This window comes from Pan troglodytes, chromosome 2 (genome assembly GCF_028858775.2).
Source record: "Pan troglodytes isolate AG18354 chromosome 2, NHGRI_mPanTro3-v2.0_pri, whole genome shotgun sequence".
Taxonomy (NCBI): Eukaryota; Metazoa; Chordata; class Mammalia; order Primates; family Hominidae; genus Pan; species Pan troglodytes.
In genome coordinates, this window is record NC_086015.1 from 185,146,672 (window position 1) to 185,171,232 (window position 24,561).

General features: G+C 38.5%; 1 pseudogene; it reads left to right on the plus strand.

Moving 5' to 3' along the window:
• Window positions 1-1,208: 1,208 nt before the first annotated feature.
• The window catches only part of LOC134809500 (uncharacterized), a 30,479-nt pseudogene continuing 7,126 nt past the window's right edge, over window positions 1,209-24,561 (plus strand).

Consider the following 24,561-nt stretch of genomic DNA (forward strand, 5'->3'; position numbering starts at 1 on the left):
TTTTTTCTTTTCTTTTCTTGAGATAGATATTTTTTATTTTAAGTTCTGGGATACATGTGCAGAACGTGCAGGTTTGCTACATAGATACACATGTGCCATGGTGGTTTGCTGCACCTATCAACCCATCATCTAGGTTTTAAGCCCTGTTTTGATTTGAATATTATTCAATACAAGTGAAGATTGAAATGTGGACATTTATGCTAAGAACAGCTTCTGGAATTATAGATTTGCCTTGTATTCTTACCAATTGTAAGATGGATAAACAAGCAGAAATTCAAAATGACATAATTATATTTCTTTGCATCTGGATTTTATTCTGTTCCTGGTTCAAGTTTCAAGATTGCCAAGAATGACGAGTTGGACTTGGTCTAGTTACTTCCACAGCAGCAGGAGGAACATGTGTGTGACTCAGGATAACTGGGGAAGCCTTGGCTAGGCTTTCCTCATGTCAACCTACCACTCAAAGGGAGAAAACCTCCTGATCAGAGGTGCCCAGAACCCAGGTTTGGTGGGGTTGGTTGAGGGGTGAGTCTGGAGAAACTAGAAATCTAAGGGGGTGTGTGTGTGAACATGTTTTTTGTTTTTTGTTTTTTTTTGACAGGAAATCCATAATTTTTGAATGCTGGCTGAGGTCTGTGACCTCTGACTGAATGGTTTCCAAGCTCCGAATTCCTAGGTAAAAGCCCAGACTTTACTCTCCTTAGAAGTCAATTTTTATGTCACTTAATATGGAGCGTGTTCCTTTCCATCACTTAATCTTCCCAGCCTTCTTTTTAAGTTTTGAAGAAATAAGAAGATGCTTATATTTGAAGAAAGGGAAGGCAGCACTATGCTTACTTACTTAACAGCAGACTTACTATGCTGTTAAATTTTCTCAAAACTCTCCATTTCAAGTTTTTTTCTGGCTACATTATGCTTTCAGAAAACATTTGCTGAATATTCTGTGGTATTTTCTTTCCAATGAAAATATATTTTGATATTTATTGGCTAATTTCAAAAGTCAGATTTTTTTCTACTGTTTTAGTTTAAAAAAGGAAATAACTTATTTTGGATAGTATCTGTTTAAGCAGTAGTTAACTAAATGGTGGTGAAATGTTACAAGGTGATGTTTTCATTTGTTCCGGAAGGTGATGTTTTCATTTGTTCACAGTTGCTGAAGAAGGGAAAGGCTCTCTGATTTACGTGTAAGCAAAACAATCTAAACAGTAGGATAAAATCATGTTGGAATGGAGTTGTGTGTGGATGCTCCTTTGAACCAAATCAGTTCCACAACTGACCCTGTCAGGGACATATAAATGTATGTATTTGTTTCAGGTGGTGATATCTTTTAATGTTTGTTTCTCTCTCCATGAAATAATATAAAGCAGTTGTGATGCATGCAATAAAATTCCATTTATATGAGAATGATACGTTAGCTGTGTTGGTGAATAAAATCTGCTTTACCAACCTTCATTCATTTATTAAATAAGCGTTTACTGGGACCCTATTATGATGTTGAGATGCAATGATTAATCAATAAAACAGTTGATAGCTGTTCAACTTATAGCACGTAAGTAACAATTGAAGTAGCACTTTCTCCCCTCTGCCACCTTGCTGATAGCAAGCTATAGCTTTGAGTTGCACAGTTTGGGAGTAAGAGAGACAGGAAAAGCACTATAGAGAAGAGGGCATTTGAATTGTGTGTACTTTGCCAGGAAGCTCTTCTTTCCTTTGTAAGCCTGCCTAGGACTGTAAATAGTACTTCCGCTGTCACTGGGAGACTGGTTATATGGTTGCAAGGGTGTCCTGAGGAAGTTTTCAGCATGGTTTTGGTAGAGTTGTTGCTACAGGGTGTCAAATGAGTTCATTCTGCCTGCAGAAATTTAGATAGCAGTGGTAGCAGTGAATTAAATCTTATAATTAAGTTTAAAAATCTTAATGTCTTATTCATTGCATTTTAAGCATTTCCCTAAAGTGCTACATGTTTTTTGGTTTTCCAGTTAGCATTTTGGTGTGGATACAGAAGACGAGATTAACACAGATCAAGTAACATGGAAATAAAAAAGGAGACAATGCTGGATGATACAGGGGCAGCAACAAGAGGAGAAAACCCAAGCATTGGCAAATGCCTCATTATCCAAAGAACACTGTAAGTCTGTCTTGGCCATGATGCTCTTTTCACATCATAATAATGAACAATTATATAGCACTTATGATGTGCCAGGCAGTTCCAAATCTTTGCATATAATAAGTCATACATGAATGCATAGAAAATAGATGCACAGATAGATAAGTGAACTTAAGTTAATTTGCCAAGGATTATTTCCATTTTTTTTTTTTTTTTGTAGTAAACTCTACTTTAGAAATGGCTTAAAGACCCCATTCAGGTGTCATTGAAGAAAAACCTCAGTCCTCAAGAACAAATGGGCATTTGGTCACCAAGCTAGTACCAGATGAAATTAGCCAGGTTAGCATCCTTTAGGTAGAAATTGTCAGCTTTCACTTGGTTCAAATCCATTGACTACTGAAACTGCTCAGAAATCACTAAATTATTGCTATATCAGAAAGTACATTAATATCTTGCAATGTCATAGGCTCACCAACATGAATAATAATGATCACAAGTCTGTGCCAATAAAATAAATGGTCATTTAATACTTTTAGACATTTGATACCAGAAAATGGTTTATTATAGAGCTTGCAACCTACACATAAACTTCTAGTATCTGGTTATGCCAGGTGTGTGTATGTTTCTGTATACGTATGTGTGTGTTTTGGCATGTATGCTCACACGTATACCAACAAGTTCATATGTACCTGTAGTTAATGACTTTATCAAAGATATAAAGATGAGAAAATTGCTGTATGGCCTTATAATCTTTCAAAAGTTGCTGTTGGCTTATAGACAGAACATTAAGAAGATATCTGTCTTGGAATTTTTTGTAATTGAGAGATCCCAGGAATAGGAGGCAGCAACCAAGCCTGCATGTAGGGATCAAAAGGTCATAGGTGGGATGAAAGGAGAAATACAGAGACCTAAAACCAAGCCATGTGTGACACTTTGGGTGCAATAGTGAGTGCCAGGAGAGAGTAGCAGGAGTTGGCGAGGGGTCTGAAAGTGGAAGGGTAACATCGGGTAAGGAGAGAAATGGAAGTGGTAGATGGGCCTGACCTTCTCATGAGTCAGCTTTGCTTTGTGTTTCTGACTCATTCAATTCCTGGTCTTGTCAGGGCTTGATTAGGTAGATAATGGCCCAGGTAATTTTAAGAATTCTCGTGTGCACATTTTGAAATCAAGCATTACTAGGCAGAACCTCAATCATTTTATAAAGTAGACATTCATTACACATTGATTTGGATTTTGGGATTCTATTTTGATGTGCTGGGAACACCTCCTTTTCCCTTTTTCTCTGCTCTTACTTACGAGCTGCCTTTATTATTTTATTTACTTTTTAATGAAGTTGTAATCATACATATTTGTGGGGTACAATTTGACATTTTAATACATGTATTTGTTGAATAATGATGAAATTAGGATAGTTTATGCATCACCTCATGCATTTATTATTGTTTTGTGATGAATACATTCAAAAGCCTCTCTTCTAGCCATTTTGTAGTACAATATCTTACTGCTAACCATAGTCACCCTACTATGCAATAAAACACCAGAACTAGCCTGGGCGACAGAGTGACTCCGTCTCAAAAAAAAAAAAAAACCACCAGAACTAATTCTTCCTACCCAATTGTAACTTTTTACCCATTGGCCAACCTCTCCCCATTTTCCCCACCATCCCCTCCCTAGTCTCTGGTAACCACTGTTCTATCCTCTACTTGCATGATATCAACTTCTTTTTGGATTACACATATGAGTGATATCTTGTAATATTTGTCTTTCTGAGTCTGGGTTATATTTAACATAATGCCCTCTGGGCTTATATATGTTGTCAAAAATGACAGGATTTTCTTCTTTTTTATGGCTGAATAGTATTCCATTGTGTATATATACCACATTTTCTTTATCCATTCATCTGTTGTTGGATACACAGATTGATTCCATATCTTGGCTATTGTGAATACTGCTGCAATAAATATGGAATTGCAAATATCTTTTCACATACTGATTTCATGTCCTCTGGATATATACCCAGTAGTGGGATTGCTGGATAATATGGTAGTTCTATTTTTAATTTTTTGAGGAACATCTATATAGTTTTCCAAAATGGCTGTACTAATTTACATTCCAGATAACAATGTGTAAGTGTTCTCATTTCTCCACATCCTCATTAACCCTTATTTTCTTGTGTCTTTCTGATAATAGTCATTTTAACTGGAGTGAGATGGCCTCTTATTGTGGTTTTGATTCCATTTCCCCGGTGATTAGTTATGCTGAGCACTTTTTCATATATCTGTTGGCCACTTGTATGTTTTCTTTTGAGAAATGTTTATTAAGGTCTTTTGTCCATTTTAAATCAGCTTATTTGTTTTTGCTGTTAAGTTCCTTATATATTCTGGTTATTAACCCCTTGTCAGATGTATAGTTTGTAAATATCTTCTCTCATTCTGCAGGTTGTTTCTTCACTCTGTTAATTGTTTCCTTTACTGTGCAAAAGCTTTTTGATATAATCCCTTTTGTCTATTTTTAGCTTTGGCTGCCTGTGCTTTTGAGGTCTTGTTTTTAAATCCCTTGCCCAATTTAATGTTGTGAAGCATTTCACTTATTTTCTTCTAGTAGTTTCATAGTTTCAGGTTTTACATTTAAGTCTAATACATTTTGAGTTGACTTTTGTATATGATGAAAAGAAGGCATCTAGTTTCTTTCTTCTGCATGTAGACATTCAATTTTTCCAGCATCATTTATTAAAGAGACGGTCTTTTCTCCAATGTGTGTTCTTAGCACTTTTGTTGAAAATCAGTTGGCTGCAGATATGGACTGCCTTTAAAAAAAAAGCTTTAGGCCAGTGCAGTGGCTCATGCCTGTAATCCTAGCACTTTGGGAGGCTGAGGTGGGTGGATCACCTGAGGTCAGGGGTTCGAGACCAGCCTGGCCAACATGGCGAAACCCCATCTCTACTAAGAATATAAAAATTAGCTGGTCGTGGTGGCTTATGCCTGTAATCCCAGCTACTCGGGAGGCTGAGGCAGGAGAATTGCTTGAACCCAGGAGGCGGAGGTTGCAGTGAGCTGAGATTGCACCATTGCACTCTAGCCTGAGCAACAGAGTGAGATTCCGTCTCCAAAAAAAAAAAAAAAGCTTTAAATTATTTTAGATGCAGAAGCCTAGATGCTACACATAAAATATACAAGTATAGAAGGAAAAGTTATGCATTTATTTATTAGTGCAATAAATATTTTCTCACACTTCTTGCCAGGCACAAAGGACATGGCCATAAATGAGTCAAAAGTCTTGCCCTCATAGGGTTTACAATCTGGTGGGGGAGAGTTAACTTTCTCTTTCTAGTCTTTTACAGGTTATATCAAGCAAACTATGTGAATCAACCTGGAATGTTTTAGATTCACTCACTTGTGAAAAGTTCAGAAGTTCAGTTGGGAGTAGCAATATGAGAGCCTGAATTTGTCTTTGGCTTCAGTTAGTCATTGGATTCCCAAAGGTAGTGTCTTCTTGATTCCCAAAGGTAGTGTCTTCTTGACAATGTGACAGGCTTTCAGGTCTAGATGTGAATGTTGATGAGCAAATAGGCTGTGGCCTCGAACAGCATCCTTCAAATTTATGTGAGAACATAAATTTTAATTTACTCTCCCATCTTTAACACATTTCATAGAATGAAGGCACTTTTTTTTTTTTTTTTGCTTTTTTTTGGTTTTGTTTTGTTGTTGTTGTTGTTTTCAGACAGAGTCTTGCTTTGTCACCCAGGCTGGAGTGCAGTGGCTCAATCTTGGCTCACTGCAACCTCCACCTCCCGGGTTCAAGTGATTATCCTGCCTCAGCCTCCTGAGTAGCTGGGATTACAGGCGCATGCCACCATGCCTGGCTAATTTTTGTATTTTTAGTAGAGACAGGGTTTCACCATGTTGGCCAGACTGGTCTCAAACTCCTGACCTCAAGTGATCTGCCCGCCTCAGCCTCCCAAAGTGCTGGGATTACAGGTGTTAGCCACCACACCCATCCAATGGCGTGTTTTTTAATAGCTAAGATAAAATATTATTTTACTGCTTAACTCAGCTTTCATAAAAAGTCTGAGTCACTTTTATCAAAGAACATTTCTTAGTGAAAATAAAAGCAAAGTATAGAAAATTCGATTTTTGAATATGATCAGGAAAAAATATAGTGCAGTTTCTGAAATCAGATGAGATTTTCCTGTTTCTGTCTCTGTAGTGATACCAACTCTTGTTTAAAAAAATCATAGAGGAAGACACTATAACCAACCTTGTATGAATTCATAGAAGACAATTTCCTTCTTTACCCCGTTGAAAATCTCTGACTATTGTTACTATTATTATTTTGAGACAGAATCTTGCACTATTGCCCAGGCTGGAGTGCAGTAGTGTGATCTTGGCTCACTGGAACCTCTGCCTCCTGGGTTCAAGTGATTCTCCTGCCTCAGCCTTCCTAGTAGCTGGGATTATAGGCATGCGCCACCACACCTGGCTAATTTTCTTCTTTTTTTTTTTTTTTTCTCTTGAGATGGAGTTTTGCTCTTGTTGCCTTTGGGTATAACCCGGTAATGGGTTTGCTGGGTTGAATGATAGATCTGTTTTAAGTTCTCCAAATTTCTTTCCACAGTGGCTGAACTAATTTACATTCATACCAACAGTGTATAATTGTTCCCTTTTCTCCACAGCCTCACCAGCATCTGTTATTTTTTGACTTTTTCATAGTAGTAGCCATCCTGACTGGTATAAGATGGTATCTCATTGTGGCTTTGATTTTAAATTCCCAAATTTTCAGAGTTTACAATGTTTTGTTGAGTTAAAAATATGATTAAGACTATTAATGTGCTATTTAACCAAGATAGTGTTTGCTAAAACAACGTAATTTTTTTTTTCTTTTTTCTTTATGAGATGGAGTCTCGCTCTTGTTGCTCAGGCTGGAGTGCAATGGCACAATCTCGGCTCACTGCAACCTCCGCCTCCTGGGTTCAAGCGATTCTCCTGCCTCAGCCTCCCGAGTAGCTGGGATTATAGGTGCCTGCCATTATGCCTGGCTACTTTTTTGTATTTTTAATAGAGATGGGGTTTCACCATGTTGGTCAGGCTAGTCTCAAACTCCTGATCTCTGGTGATCTACCCTTCTCGGCCCCCCAAAGTGCTGGGATTATAGTCGTGAGCCACCATGCCCGGCCAGAAGGGTTAATTTTAAAATGTCCTGCACCTCAGGAAACTCCAAAGACTACAAAAGGATATTCAAAGAGAGAAGAAAAAAATGAACAACTTGGAATGTAATATTAGTAGAAGGTGGAAAGAAGGCAGTCGTATTCAACTTCTTTTTTCTGTGTTGAGCAGCATGGTCTCTAGACTCTAAAATGTAGGGTATATATTCTAGGAGGATACATTTGACTAAGATAGAATAAGAATTTTACATTTAAATAAATCCATAGTTTCCCATGGAGTCATGCCTCCATTTTTGAGTGAAGTACGTAGGATATGTCCATAGTCTACAGATGTAATGAGCAATCCAGTGCTCAAACTTAACAAGAGGTTATAGACAATGTGAGTGGAGACAGTAGATAGGAAATGAAGTGATGCTATTGATGTTACCAAAAGAAGAAAAAGTTGGACTACTAAATTTTAATGCTGACCTTAGGCAATAATTGAAAACAAATTATATATCTGATGGTTGTAAGTGCCTAAAAGAAAAGCAGAGACATTTGTTTTTATTGGCTTGATTGAAGAACCAAATGCATTGACTAACTGTATGTTAATCTCAGCAAGATGATAGACCTGTGAAAACCTGTGGGTATCCAGTGCAGATTAAATGGTAAAAGAGTGGAATGGATTAACAGTATAACTGTATGACCATGAGAAATTCTTTAGAAGAGGGAAGGGTCTAATCTTGATCCTGCTCTGTTCGGTGTTTTTATTAATGACTTGATGTTGGCAAATATGATGCTCCTCAAATATGCAGAGAAGTCTGGATTGTGAGGGAAGTTAATACAATAGAATACAAATGGAAAAGATAACAAATGCCTGAAATAATGGGTCTTCATTAACAGGATGGCCATTAACACAGATTACTATAAACTTCTGGATTTAGGTTGGGTGTCTGTGTGTTTTTAGAAAAGTTTTGTAACTTCTCTGAGCCTCAGTTTTCTTGACTGAAAAACAGTAATACAAATGCCTACCTTGTAGAGTTGTCATAGGATTATAAATGTGTAAAAGACTTGGCTGAGGGCCTGACATATAGTATGTGCTTGATAAATGGTAGCTATTAGTATGATAATTATCATTTTACCAGTTCTTGAAGACAGAAGCATGTGTGGACTTTACAGAGTAGGATAACTTTAAGAGTCACTGGTCCCAATGAGCAGGGTACTCACAAGCAATATTAGGGGAGAATATGAGGACAACATCTTTATGAAGTCTGAGCTCAGGAATAGATTTTAAAATTTTGATAAAAGTGGCTTCTATTAGAAGCAAATCTTATTTAATTCATACATCTGGAAGAAGACTCCCAAACTGTGGAGTTTAAGGTTGCAAATAATGGAGACTAATTTGAGGCTAGGTGTAAATGCCAATAGAGATTAAACTGCTGAAGATTTTTGAAAGACTGTTAAAGTATTTGTTAGTGCTCTATTACAAAAGTTTCACAGATACTGAGTGGTCTGCTCAACCTTATTTTCCCCATAAACTCTGTTACTCTTCATGTGCAATTTTGTAGAAGGCAAAGCTTTTTTCAGTTACGTTGTACCATAGAAGAAATGCCCGTAGATGAAACATTTAAAGGTAGATGAAAACTTATATTTACTTGATACCTTATTCTTAATTCCACAAACAACATGTAGCTAGGAAAACAATATAGACAGAGAGGTACAGTGGAAGAGAGTCTTGAAGTAGGTCTTGGGGTTGCTGGGTTCTAGTCCTGATTCTTCACTCATTAGCTGTATGTTGTGGGCTGAATTGTGTCCTGCTCCCAAATTCATATGCTGAAGTCTTAACCCCAGTACCTCAGAATGTGACTACATTTGGAGATAAGTCTTAAAGAGGTGATAAAGACAAATGGGATCATTGGTGTGGGCCCTAATCCAATGACGGGTGTCCTTGTAAAAAGAGGCAATTAGGACAAAGATACACATAGAGGAGTGCACATGAAGACACTGGGAGAAGCTGATGTCTTAGCTCAGGCTACTACGCAAATACCATAGACTGAGTAGCCTGAACAGTGAACATTTATTTCTCTCCATGTTGGAAGCTGAAAGTCTGAGATCATGGTGCCAGCTTGGTCTGGTTCTTGGTGAGGGCCTTCTTCCTGGTTATATCCTCGTGTGGTCTTTCCTTGGTACCTGCATGCACAGAGAGAGAGAGGGGGGCAGAGAAAGAGAGAGAGAGAGAGGGAGGGAGAGCTCTTCCTTCTTTTATAAGGGCATTAATCTCATCATGGGGACCTTGCCCTCATGACCTTATCTAAACCTAATAACCTCCCAAAGGTTCCGCCTCCAAATACCATCACATTGGGGATTAGGGCTTCAACATATGAATTTTGGAAGTATACAAACATTCAGTCCATACCTGATGGCCATCTACAAGTAAAGGAGAGAGATCTCAGAAGAAATAAATTCTGTTGACACCAGAACTGTGAGAAAGTAAATTTCTCTTCTTTGAGCCACCTAACCTATAGTAGTTTGTTATGGCAGCCTTTGTAACCCTGGGTATTTAACTTCTCTGAATTTTCATTGTCTCATCTGTAAAGTGTGGTGATATTTTATGATATAAAATGGATGATATTTTAAAATAAGTAAATTCACCTATTTTAAACTGGGGGAAAAGATGACAAAAAAAGGAATAATATTGAATAATGGTAGCTTTCTAATTTCATTTATTTTTCTAAAAGTCTGAGAGTAAAATATAGATACATCCTGATTTGAAAGGACCAAAAACTCTACATAAAACTAACTAACTAAATAAATAAGTAATTATTTACAGGAAAATTCCCCAAATCATAATACCATCACTTAGAGAATACTCCAAGGGAATTTTAAATAAAATTTGATTCTCTCTCTCCAAAAATGTCAATTTACATGAACTTTCCAGAGGTATACCTATTGCATAAATTAGGACACACCGTACTTGTTAAATACTTAAGCTTTGATTTCATAAGAGATTTCAGGATGCTGAAAGCAACCTAACCCTGCTGTTGTTATTGTAATGCATGCATAGACCGCAGTTGATAATCAGAGCTGTGTTGGGCATTCCACTTTGCACCTCCTATGGCACCAATTTTCAGAAACTGTTAGAACTCAATGGAAAAATCTCACCTAAGATTCATCTGTGAGCTAAATTACAGGGGAAGCCATTATCATTCATTTTACATGCACTATTGGTTCAGGTTGTCAGCCGAGCACCTCTGGATCACAGGGGAGGATTTTGCTAGCTTTGAGAATCTGAGAATTGAAATGGTCAACCAAGTTATTTCACTGTCCTTCTCATCAATAAATACTTTTTAATCTAACCAAAATGATGTCTAAGTCTTGTCTGAGTTCTGTAGCAGGGTTGGGATAGAGGAGTAGAAATTTAAAATCTTGTTAGAAGAGACCAAACAAATACTAAACAATTAGGAATCAATTAAATGTTAAACTCTATGGAATTAAGTAGAAAAGTATTTTAGAGAAAGGCAAGGTGAATATCAATTTGAGGAAATCTGTTAGGCTGATGGAAGAGGTGAGACTTGGACCAGGGTTTTGAAGTGGGAAGCTTGGAGTAAAGGATACGTGGGTGCACGTTAAGGGGAAGGGTGTGTTTGTGTGTGTGTGTGTGTGTGTGTGTTATGCATGGTGCTCAGGCACTGTTTTCTGGGGTCGTGGTTGGGGGTAAGTGTGAGAGGAGAAAGATCATGAGCAAAGACATGTAAGAACCTAGATACCATGGGTAATACACTTAGAGAAATGTGACTGATGAGAGGAAAAAATGTGCCCATTTACTGTCAGGATTAGGAGTCTTATTTCTAAGTCCTTACAACAACCTACAATATAAGTATTACCATTGCCATTTTGGAAATGAAGAAACTGGGATTTTGAAAAATGCATTGATTTACACATACTAAATGCACAAACCACCTGAGTCTTCATGAGTTTGTCTGGCATAGTGGGAAATAACAGGTCCACATGGATATCACAAACTAATGGAGACCACTTGCTAAAACTAGGGCTAACATTATAATATACTTTGTGCTCCCGAGTTTCTTGATGGGATCAAACTGAAGGTCATCTGAAACTGAGATCACATCTTGCTTAATATCTCCTCCCCTCCCCACATATTCTCTCCTGTATCCCTCATGCTCCCTCTCCAGAAAACACTCCTAAAAAATCACTTGAAAAGAATCCCCATCTAAGTCTCTGCTTCTGCGGAACACTACCTAAGACACCAGCATTTGCCAAATAAGGCTCCAAATTGTGATCAATGCATACAGCGTATCATTGCTGCAAGTGAGGACTCATTGTGTAGTGGAGCCATCTATCAGACAGCATTGTGCTGAGTGGGATGTTGGTGGGAGGTAGTCATAACCATTACCATTAGCCAGTGTGGATGTAATAAGCACTTTACCTGGATCTTCTTTCCTAAAGCTGATTTCTAACCCTATGAGTTAGGTTCTATGATTGTCTCTGTGCTTACAGATATGGAAACTAACATTTGAGAGAGGAGATATGATTTGCTCACGGCCACACAGCTTGTCAGTGGCAAAGTCAGGATTCCACTACACCTGTGTTTAACATTGCAGCTCCAAAAACGAGTTTGTGCTTACTGGAATATGTAATTTACTAAACATGTAACTTATTAGAATATCTAAGAATTATGGCTCAGGACAGTAAAGAGTTCTACTCAACTTGCAGGGGCAACCTATAATGGTATATATAGTGTAATCCCTTTAAATTAGCACAGAATTATTTGAGAACTCCTGGGCATAAAAGAGAATGGCAAATTGGGCAGAGAAGTTTGAAGTAAGTAGAAGATATGGTAACCACATGATTAATTAACCAAATGGAACACTATTGAGGGCAATAGGAGATGCCATTAATAATTACACAAGGATAATAAGTGTAAGACAGACTGAGCAAATCAGGATGTATGATCACTTCAGTAATAGGAGGCAACAAGGAGCTATAGTAAGTTCTTGAGCAGGAGAGCGAAATAATTCTTCTGTAAATGGTGTGCAACATGATTTGGAAGAAACCTTGGAAAGTAGGAGAGCAGGAGACAGGAGATTGTTCTACAGATACTAATGTGGTCTGTCTGAGTTTCTGTCCTGGCCTCTGGTTTTCTTTCTAGTTCACTGCTAGAAATGGTGGTTCTTTCTGGACCTCAACATGCTTTCCAAAGGCTGTCAGCCAATCCTTTTCCCAGGACATCTGAACCCTGTTCTGGTATTCCCACCCACTGGTTAGATCCTTTGTTTAATTCAGAAGGACTTTGCCCTGGAACCAAATATCCTCATTCTTTTTTTTTTTTTTTCTTTTTTTTGGTGGTGATGTTGTTTGAGACAGGGCCTCACTCTGTTGCCCAGGTTGGAGTGCAGTGGTATGATCTTGGTTCACTGCAACCTCCGCCTCCCGGGTTCAAGCGATTTTCTTACCTCAGCCTCACGAGTAGCTGGGACTACAGGCAAGCGCCACCACGCCTGGATAATTTTTTGTATTTTTAGCAGAGATGGGGTTTCAGCATGTTGGCCAGGCTTGTCTCAAACTTCTGACCTCAGGTGATCCATGCGCCTCAGCCTCCCAAAGTGCTGGGATTACAGGCATGAGGCACTGCGCCTGGCCCAAAATATTCTCATTCTGCTGGTTCTACTTTCCTGAAATATCTATATCTTCATGGGGTATCCTGTGCCCCAGGGGCCTTGTGACTTTTCCCATAGAAAACAAGGTCTGGATGAACAAAAAGAAAGAGGTGCACATTTCCCACTGAGAATCTCAGACATTTTGCCTAGATAGATTTGTCCTAAAACTTACTTCCCTCTGCTTAATGTAAGTAAAGTGAAAAAGGTCATTTTGTATAAGTGGTCCTTTTTTTTTTCAGCCTTATACTCCTGAGAATTTGTGGCAGTTCTGGGTTAAACGATGAAGGCTTCTTATTCTCATGTAGGTCTCACAGCCTCTTGTCTCCCTGAGTTTTAAACACATTGCATTACCTTTCCAGAGGTAAGATTAGGGTCAATAGTTTGAATTTGGGTTTCAGAGGGGAAAGACAGAGGACCTAATATGATTGATGGAGAGCTCCTTTGCAAAAAGGGGGTGGGAGGGAGAGAATGGTGTATCCAGCAAATCTCCAGGGTCTGCAGAGATTTAAAAATATGTAAAAAATATATATTTATATATATATTAAGCTTGTAGCTTATGTCCTTTGGAATTGAAACACATGTTCTTTCACAAGGCAGCTTCCTGTGTCCCTGTCCTTTGGAAAATGCTGCCTCCTGGTCTGCTTGTGTGGAGAAAGAATGAGGAAGACAAGGAAATTAAGGAAGGACCCCTCATTATGTGAATATGGGATTTTGTTTCTAAATACAGATAGATTGTCCAATCTTAAAAAACCCAAACTTGTGAAATGGGCTTTGACTGTATTTTTCTTTCTTTCTTTCTTTCTCTCTCTCTTTCTTTTCTTTTCTTTTTTTGAGATGCAGTCTTGCTCTGTCACCCAGGCTGGAGTGCAGTGGCGCTATCTCAGCTCACTGCAACCTCCGCCTCCTGGGTTCAAGCGATTCTCCTGCCTCAGCCTCCTAAGTAGCTGGGATTACAGGTGCATGCCACCAGGCCCAGCTAATTTTGGTTATTTTTAGTAAAGACAGGGTTTCACCATGTTGGTCAGGCTGGTCTCGAACTCCTGACCTCGTGATCCTCCCACCTCGGCCTCCCAAAGTGCTGGGATTACAGGCGTGAGCCACCGCGCCCAGACTCGAGTGTATTTTTCTACCTTTACAACATAGTGAAAAGCACCCAAACTTTAGAATTAAATAGATCTGGGTTCAAATTCTAGATTTATTGTTTAATAGTTATATGACTTTGGATAAGCTCTATAACCTCTTAGCTTGATTTTCCTCATTTATAAAATGTCAGAGAAAAATAGCACCCCTTGAGGTTGTCATGCAGTATAAATGAAGTACTATTTATCAGGTCTCAAGCATGAAGCTTGGCACACAGTGGAGTGGAACTGTTGCTTCCTCAGACACGGTACACATGGGCTAATATCTGCACTTTGCATAGCCCACTCTAAAGGAACGTATCACATTATCTTATATTTAGTTGTCCATGTGCCTGCCTCCCCACCAGAACACCTGTTTCTTTTTGTAGTTCAGAGCCTGACATACAGGTGCTCAGAATATAGTCATTGGATGGAAATTAAAAATAAAATAATCTTTAGTAGTAACCTAATTTCCAGGCAATATTCTCTTTATCTGGAACCTTGACAAAACTTTTTTCTTTTTTTTTTCTTTCCTTCCTTTTCTTGTCTTTCCTTCTTTCAGTTGTACATTTCCAATGCTGTTTTTTCTTTGGTAAAATGGAGTCCCTCTCTAGGGGCTGCTGTGAGGATTACATGACTCAAGTCTGTGAAGGGCTTTGCACAGGACCTGGTATAGTGCAGTTGTTTGGCAGGGGCCATGGAAGGGTGTTGAGACAGGGTCTCACTCTGTTGCCCAGACTGGTTTTGACCTCTTGGGCTTGAGCAATCCCCCTGCGTTAGCCTCCCATAGCACTGGGATTACAGGTGTGAGCCACCATGCCCAGCCTAGTGCAGATAATTGTGTAAGTGCTTCTGATAATTGTGTCCAACTTGTGTATTTGCTATTACAGAAGAACAGCTTTTGAGGTAATTTATGTTGAAATTTCTATCTCTTAAAAACATGTTTTCATTACAAAACTAATACATGCTCACCATTAAAAATTTGGCAAATATAGAAATAGAGACTCCTCAGTCTAATGATTGGCTCCTTTCTGAGGCTTCTGTGGAGCAGATTTATGGTGGGCAACATTCTTCTTGCAAGGCATGAGAAAATTAGAAACCTGGACTGGAATACTCGCACAGAACCGCAGATGTAGAAATTCTCAAGCTTGGGCAGTCTAGACCTAGAGCACATGTCCTGGTAAAGCTCCTGAATTGGTTTGGAGAACCTAATCAATGATAGGCTTACCTACATGACACCTTTCATTCCAGTCCGTGTTTCTGAAGCCTGCCTTGGTGAAATCACAGCGTGGCTGCAGAACTGACATGGGCCCAATTGTCCTACCACTCGTAGCATCACCACCTGGACTCAGACAGCTTTGGCTACTGGTCCAGACACCTGGCTCTCAAGCCCTGATTTTGGTGAAGTTTGTCTAGTGTTGGTTTATAAAAGCCTATAGTGTCAGCAAGGTTCTGCCCACACTAATAACCCTACTCAACTAGTTACAGTTGTCTCATCAGCTGCTTTAAATACCTTCTCTCATTTTGGAGCACCTAACAACACAGAAACCCAGCCCTGTCTCTCACTCAATGAACTGACCCTTTAGTGGTGGATCTAGTGACTGTGTATGGAAATGGCCCATATTAGCAGTGTGGCCACACACGTGCTTATTGTCTTCTCTTTCTTTCCATAAGTGAGGAGCATCACTAAGGGTACACCAACAATTTTATTCTTTTGATTCAACATCAGAACTTCCAAAGTGGCCCTTCCTGTCCATCCCCGTTGTTTCAGTCTTCTTGAGGCCCTAACATGTGCTATCCTATAGGGTACTTCAACCCCGTTACAATCCACATTTTCAGTCCAACTTCTTGGAAAAAAAGATGTAGCCAATACCCAGCTGCTGCAGTTTGCTGCCCAGGAGTTTATCACCATTGTCCATAAGTCCATGCTTCTCCAATGCTATTTTCTTTGCCAGGAATATTCTATCTCTTGGAAAAGTCCTGCTATTTTACCTAATCTGAATGTTGCTACGGTAAAATCTTAGTTGATTCTGGAAAACAGTTATCCACTTCTTTCCAATGCTTTCAGAGCCCACAGTTTTGCCTCTTTTACTGCCCTTATAGTATGTTGTAATTATCTATTTATACATCTGTCTCCTCCCACTGGAATGTGAGATTGTGGAAGCCAGCAATAGCTCATATTCGCGGGTGCATCCCCAGCGCCTAGCGCATAGTAGGCGTGTAGTGTTGATTGGAGGAGTGACTAGTGACTAGAATCAATGTTCTTTTGCTCATGGAAAATGGCTTTTAGGCTAATATGCTTTTGTGATTTAGCAAAAAATGATAAAGTTCAAAGTGGAAAAAAGTTTCCTAACCTGTTGTGACATACAGCAAGAGATTTTATTGCATATTTCTGTTTTTATCTGCCATATGGCTTTCCATTCACAAACTGCTCTAGTGAGAATTAGTTTTGCAGGTAATTTTCTAATGATTGTCTTGGGATAAACAAATTTATCAGACTTGTTTGGCTAATGTATTCAAGGAGGTTCACAGGGGAAAAGATTAATCATCTAAGAAGCAAGCCGGTGTCTGTCATTAGGCGGAAGGGTCCAGAGAGATGATCGGAGCTGAGCGAGTGGTTGCTATGACTGCAGATACCTTTCTCTCCCTTTGTGAGGTCAACAGCAGCTCCCAAGCTGATTGGCTAAAATTAGATTATCCTGCTGACCAACTATGGGGAGTTAATTTCATCAGAAAGAGAAAAATGGTAGGAAATCCTGCTGTGATGCTACAAAGGAATTTTCTTTAGAAACCCAGAGTCCAAGTTTGCTTTCATTATAATTAATATGTTCCATCTAATAAAATAATTTAAGGGAAGCAGACAATAGCATTAGTCTATTATTTTGTATATCCATATAAGCTTTAATCTTGTTTGTCCTAAAACCAACTCTCAAAGTTAAAGTTACCTTTATTTTCCTGTAAATACCTTCCATAACCAAAGACTGTCATCGTGTATGTGTTTATATAATTGGAGATAGGCTAATTGTGAAAAATACAAAAGGAGCTGGCACAATTAAAGGTATCTGCTTACAGGGCTCTCGCCCTAGGGAAATAGTAGGCACAAAAAACTTTAAGCAGAATCATTTACCTTTGGATTGAGAGCATAGTTTTAATTGAATTTGAATAGAATTCTGCCTTCCAAAGGGTTCTTTCCCTGGAAGTCTTATACTGCCTACCCTCTGGCTTTCCACCTGGTAAATCCTTTGTTCTGGAAATTAATCACCACTGACCTGGCTTATTACATTTATTTCTGTACAGAGAAAATACAGACGTAGTTCATCTTATGAAAAATAATGTTGTCTGTTTGCAGGCTCTACTGAGTTATAAAACTAAGTGGACGTAAAACACAAACCAAAGAAAACCAACCCAAAGATTAAAAAAAAATTTTTTTTTGTTCTTTTGTGACTATGGAAATAAAATATGATTAAGAAAGAATCTGAAATAATTTGTACCTCAAACAACGATGTCACAAGTTTACCTGTATAGCAAACCTGCACATGTACCCCTGACCCTGAAATAAATGTTAAAAAAAAACACAAAAAACAGAAAAACAGCTAACATTTATGGAATTCTGGAATTCTGGATACTCTACATGCTTCTATCTATATGATTGCCAAATCAACATGTTTTAAAAATTAAATCAACCTATTGAGATACATTTGGTTGCATGCTGAAGGGCTAATGAGAGGGACTCAAGATGCCCCTTTCCTGAGAGCCATGGTCGGGGGATTGGAGATGAGCATGTACGTATAAAAGGTAGTGATGCACTCCAGGCAAAATAAAAACATTACTAACAATCATTTCAAATAGGAAGCACTATGGGAATTCCTAGGAAGAGAGAGTGAGACTACAATGGCTGAAATGATCCAGTTTCGGATATTTCTTAGAGAAGACTGGGTAGAGAGATGAAGAGATCACCATCACGATGTATATTAATGTTACACATCATTGAGGATTTGGGAAACAAAGACAAAACACCATAGTTCCATTGCCCTCATAATAATCACTATATTAATCACATCTATTGAGTACTTATCCTATTTCAGCCACAGCACTCATTTACCTCCCCACAATACTTCTCTGAAATAAGTTATTATTTTTATCACTATTATTGCATTGTAATTAATGTGAGGAAGTTGAGCCATAGAGATTAATCCATCTAAATTCACACTGTTAATAAACTGGGGAGCCAAAATTCAAATCCAGTTCCTCTTGTTAGCATTTTTTGCACGAGTCTCTGCTTGTTTTGCATGAGTGTTATGACAATCTTCATTTTTTGTTACTTTTTCACTTATGTTATTGTATAAATCTAATGATCATTTTTGATAGCTACATAATATTTCATTGAGTTATTTGTACCACCAGTTACTCAACATTCCATTATTGCTGAACTTTAGTATTTTCAAATTTTGACATTTTCTGGATAAGATATTTTTCTGTTTATATTAAGGCTATCATATAACCCATATCATAGGGTTAATTTCTAAAGTTGAAAGGACTCTTTGAAAAACAATGTTGTCAAATTCTCTTTTGTCAATAATACCAGGGCACTCAATGTACTGCATTCTTGACAGCTTGGAAGAATCATTAAAAAAGCAAAAACATAAAACAAAAAAAATGAAAAATGTTGATTGATAGGCAACAATAAGCTTCCTGTTTTATGCTTTTCCTGGTCACTAAATAATTTATGTATTTGTTAAAGCATATTTATTGAGCACCTCTTGGTCTTGTGATATATTAGTGGGCAGCATAGATAAGTGATGATATATCTGTTTCCTAATTCTATTCAAACATTTTTTTTCAGATAGGACATTTTAAGTATCACTATTATAGTATGTGGGAGGAAGATGATTAGAAGGGAGAAAGATTTCAGGGAAACCAAGTTCAGATACTATCTTAATAGAATGGCTAGATAAGTATTCCACGACCAAACAATTTTAAAAAGGGAAAAGTGGGTGCACAAAACATATAGGATCACAAACTCTTATGAGTTATCTCAATGTTCTAGTGGAATTTCCTTATAATGACATTATTAAAAGTCTCCATCCCAGGCTATTGGATTTAATAAGAATTTTGTAGATGCATGTGAGAAACTTTCAGCTCGCGTTTTCATGTATTTCTTTCTCTTCCTATCTTTTAATACTGTGGCTGTTGGGTAGTGGTGTTGTATAGCTTCACATGTGGGTTACATTTTCAAGTAGGAGTGATGTGGTTGTGGTGAGAGATGTTGAAATTTGAGTCGTAATGGCATATGAATAGACCTAAGATAGCTTTATCTCATGGTCCCTTCGGGTAGAAGGGGAGAGGTTGTCATCCATCCTCCCACTACTTGCAATAATGCAAGCATCATATAGCCAGATAGTTTGGTTCTAGAGTATGGCTGTCACACAGCCAAGGGCTGTTTGAAAGTGGGTGTATGGTCACACAATTGATTCCTGTGGTTTTAGAGAATGGATTGTATTGAAACCAACCATAGTCTATGTTTCTGCAGATCATTATTTGAGACAAACATAGCTTGCAAAACAAAATATTTGTTCATTCAGAGGTCATGCATGCTAGGTTATTTAGCTCAGTACTTACTGCAAAGTAAGTGATCAATAAATATTTGTTACTTTTGTCATTTATATTTTTATTCATGTTAAATTTGCTGAAGTGTGATTTTTTCCTCTTCATATTCCAAAGGCATCTAGAAGTGAAAGGGAAAAAGGAATAGCATCAGAGATGAAAGAGAAGGAAGGATCAAGGGGGGAGCTATTTTTAAGACTGGGCTGCTGCTCTGAAGTGCATAGGAAGAAACAAGAAGAATAAAGAGACTGATGATGAGGGCAGAGGAGAGATCAACGGTTAACTGTGTAGAGTTGTGGGAGCAGGTGGAGGGTCCTGGACAGGAAGAACAGTTTAGTGGAAAACTAAAGAAATGTTAGCAAGCCAGGGCTCTGAAATCATGATGAAATTTAGCATGCCTTAGGCTAGGCACTATTCTGTTTCTAAAGCCATGAGGTATGGAAGGCCATACTTGCTCTCTATTGCATGCCAGGTTGTGCAAGGATTTGCAATTGAAAACAAATTGCCTTATTGCTAGAGAGAAATTAAAGACTGGAGTGAGCTTGGGAATGACAGGCTGATAAACAATTATTTTGTTTCCTTGAAAGCAAGATTACTGGCTAAATGTTGAAATTTCAGTTAACTAACCGCACAGTGGGCCACATGGCTTGTTATGCATAAGAAGCAAATGGAAAGGTCCAGCCATGATTGTGATCCTGGTCTGACAAGGTGGCAAAGGCCAAATGGACTCCTTTTATGCTGAGCACTTCCTGGAAGGAAAAGGCTGATGATTTCTCTGTCCTCCTCTGAGAAGTTTGCTTAATTTTGTCTGAGCCCCTAAGGAGGGAGGGGCAACATCTAACTGGTTTGTGGGCATACAAGTTGATCGGGGCCTACAAAGAGGATTGGCAGGCAGAGTCTCCACAGACCAAATTGTGTCTCAGCCGATACAGAGCACTACCAAGTCACTGCGTGTGTGGTTGTGTCAGTGTCTGCTACAGGAAGGGACTCTGTGGTGGGCTCAGGACTGGGGCATTGCCAACCATCCACGTGGCTCAAAGCAAGTCCCTTCACCCTGCAGGGGTCCAGCTTTATATATATGTAAGGTAAGGGCACTGGACAAAGAGCCCTCTGGGTGCTAAGAGTCACGACCTAAATATACCTGTAGTACATGGGCCTTGAGGATTGTTGGGTCCACAGAAATGTTGGCTGAAATGGGAGGAATAAGATAATTTCCAATTGTATTTTCTCTGGCCCAGAGAAATTTTTTAACCTTTTCCTTGCTTCTGTGTTGTAGCCTATTAGATAGTTTCAATTAGTTCTTCCCTATTGTACAGTAATTGTTTATCTGTCTTGACTGTGAGCTATTCAAGAACAGGGACAGAATTTTTCTTGTAACTTATTTAGTTTTGAAGAAGTAGTATATTTACATGATTCAGAAGGTACAAAAGGGAAAACAGTAAAGTCTTCTTCCCTCAGCAACCCATTTCCCCTTCCTATTGGCAATCAAAGTTATTGTTGTCGTGTGTATACTTGCAGTTGTCTTATGCATGCACAGACAAAAATATATGTACTGTATTCACCTTCCTTCTGTTCCCAATACCTTTTGTGGACAAATACTAGTTAGTACTTGTTCCACATTTTCTGCTTTCTGCTTAATGCTATATAGTGAAGATATTTTTACATATTATGTAATGAATTACCTCAGTCTTTTTTATAGCTGCATGGTATTCCATTTTGTGTATATGTCACAATTTATTTAAAACAGTCTCAATTTGATAATTAGGTTGTTTTTAATCTTGTGATATTATAAATAATACTGTAATAAATAATCATGATTTTGCAGGGGTGTGTGTGTGTGTGTGTGTGTGTGAAAATTTCTAGTAGTAGAATTTTTGGGTCAGGTATATATGCATTTTCAATTCTAATAGATATTGTCAAATTGCTTTTTATAGAAGTTGCCTCAGTTGACAGCCTTACCAGTAAAATTCAGAGTGCCTGTTCTTCTACGCTTTCACTAACATAATTGTGTATCTCGATGGGAACCTGAACTCTTGCAGGGGCTTGGGTTCTTTGATTAGGAAGATCAGCCAAATCTATCCACTTGGGATTAGTACGTGTTCTCCAGCATTGCTGCCTCTTATCCTCCCACCTCCTACTTGTGGCAAGGGGGAGGGGGAGGGGGAGGGAGGGAGGGGGAGAGAGAGAGAGAGAGAGAGAGAGATTTTGTGCTAATGAGACAAGTGGCAGATAAGTTCCTAAAATGTGATTTGGGAAATGCCAATGGGGTCTCTCCTTCACAGATACTTATCCCATCAATTTAATTTGATTTTTTTTAAAATTCCACATTTGAATTCATTCCTTTGCTTAAGATTTTGTCTCTTATCAAAACATAACTGATTAAGTCTTATCAGTCATTTGCACCCTACTATGAATTATTTCCACCGTAAGCAGTTTTGCTGCGCAGGAAGTCAGGGAGAAAGATGGGAAGGAAAAGATTCTGAAAAGGGAGATGAGAGAATATTCAAATGTCACCTGTTTAACAATTTTAGCTACGTCTACTGTCTCATTAGAGACATCTCTCTAAAACCAATTTCGGTCATGTCATTTTCCTGCTTAATGTACTTCCACGACCCTCACCGCTTTTAGGATCAAAGATACATTTAGCATGGCATGCAAGGCCTTTCACAGTCTGGTTTCTGTTGACTGTTATAGCTTCTTCTCTTTTAGTCTTGGCCCTTTAAACCACAGTTACAGTTAGCTTCTTGCTACCTCTGAAGTGAATGATTACCGTGTGTATCCTTTACCACCTTTCCTAATTTGAACTCTGAAGGCCATTCTGAGGGCTTCCTAAAACATTTGTGCCTACTTCCATCCAAGCAGAACTTCTTCAGCATTATAATTTCTCTTAAATTAATTGTTGTTAGTTTAATTCCTATCTCTTAATAGACTATAAGCCTCTAGTAGGCAGGAAGTTTTTTTTTTTTTTTTTTTTGTCAAATCTTTTTTTTCCATAGGTTATCGGGGTACAAGGTAGTGTTTGGTTACATTAGTGAGATTTTTAGTGATGATTTGTGAGATTTTGGTGCACCCATCACCCGAGTAGTATAGACTGCACCCTATTTGTAATCTTTTATCCCTTGCCCCCTGTATTAGTCTGTTTTCATGCTGCCAAGACATACCTGAAACTGGAAATAAAAAGAGGTTTCATTGGACTTACAGTTCCACATGGATGGAGAGGCCTCAGAATCATGGCAGGAGGCAAAAGGCACTTCTTACATGGCAGTGGCAAGAGAAAAATGAGGAAGATGCATAAGCGGAAACTCCCAATAAAACCGTCAGAACTTATGAGACTTATTCACTACCATAAGAACAGTATGGGCGAAACCGCCCCCATGATTCAAATTATCTCCCACTGGGTCCCTCCCAGAACATGTGGGAATTATGGGAGCACAATTCACAATGAGATTGGGGTGCGGACACAGAGTCAAACCATATCACCCCTCTCCCAACCTTCCTCCCAAGTTTCCAAAGTCCATTGTATCATTCTTATGCCTTGGTGTCCTCATAGCTTAGCTCCCACATATCAGTGAGAATATACAATGTTTGGTTTTCCATTCCTGAGTTATTTCAGTTAGAATAATAGTCTCCAATCTCATCCAGGTCACTGCAAATGTCATTAATTCATTCCCTTTTTATGGCTCTGTAGTATCCCATTGTAAACATATACCACAGTTTCTTTATCCACTCATTGATTGATGGGCATTTGGGTTGGTTCCATGATTCTGCAATTGCAAATTGTGCTGCTATAAGCATGTGTGTGCAAGTATCTTCTTTGTATAAAGACTTCTTTTCCTCTGGGTAGACACCTAGTAGTAAGATTGCTGGATCAAATGGTAGTTCTACTTTTAGTTCTTTATCTTCTTTTAGTTTTTCTTTATTTTAGTTCATTGTGGTTTCGATTTGCATTTCCCTGATCATTAGTTATGTTGAGCATTTTTTCACATGTTTGTTGGCCGTTTGTATATCTTCTTTTGAGAATTGTCAATAGCTGTGACATAATTAAACTAAAGAGGTTTCTGCAACAAAAGAAACAGTCAGCAGAGTAAACAAACAACCCACAGAGTGGGAGAAAATGTTCATAATCTATACATCCAACAAAGGACTAATATCCAGAATCTACAAGGAGTTCAAACAAATCAGCAAGAAAAAAAAAATCCCATCAAAAATTGGGCTAAGGATATGAATAGACAATTCTCAAAAGAACAGCCTTCATCCCTAGATCTTCCCTCTGACAGAGCCTATCCAAATGAGAAGGAATCAGAAAACTAACTCTGGTAATATGACAAAACAAGGCTCTTCAACCCCCCCCCCCCAAAATCACACTAGTTCACCAGCAATGGATCCAAACCAAGAAGAAATCCCTGATTTACCTGAAAAATAAGTCAGGAGGTTAGTTATTAAGCTAATCAGGGAGGCACCAGAGAAAGGCGAAGCCCAGTGCAAAGAAATCCAAAACACGATACAAGAAGTGAAGGGAGAAATAGTCAAGGAAATACCCAGCATAAAGAAAAAACATTCTAACTGGTGTAATGGCAATCATTAAAAAGTCAGGAAACAACAGGTGCTGGAGAGGATGTGGAGAAATAGGAACACTTTTACACTGTTGGTGGGACTGTAAACTAGTTCAACCATTGTGGAAGTCAGTGTGGCGATTCCTCAGGGATCTAGAACTAGAAATACCATTTGACCCAGCCATCCCATTACTGGGTATATACCCAAATGACTATAAATCATGCTGCTATAAAGACTCATGCACATGTATGTTTATTGCGGCATTATTCACAATAGCAAAGACTTGGAACCAACCCAAATGTCCAACAATGATAGACTGGATTAAGAAAATGTGGCACATATACACCATGGAATACTATG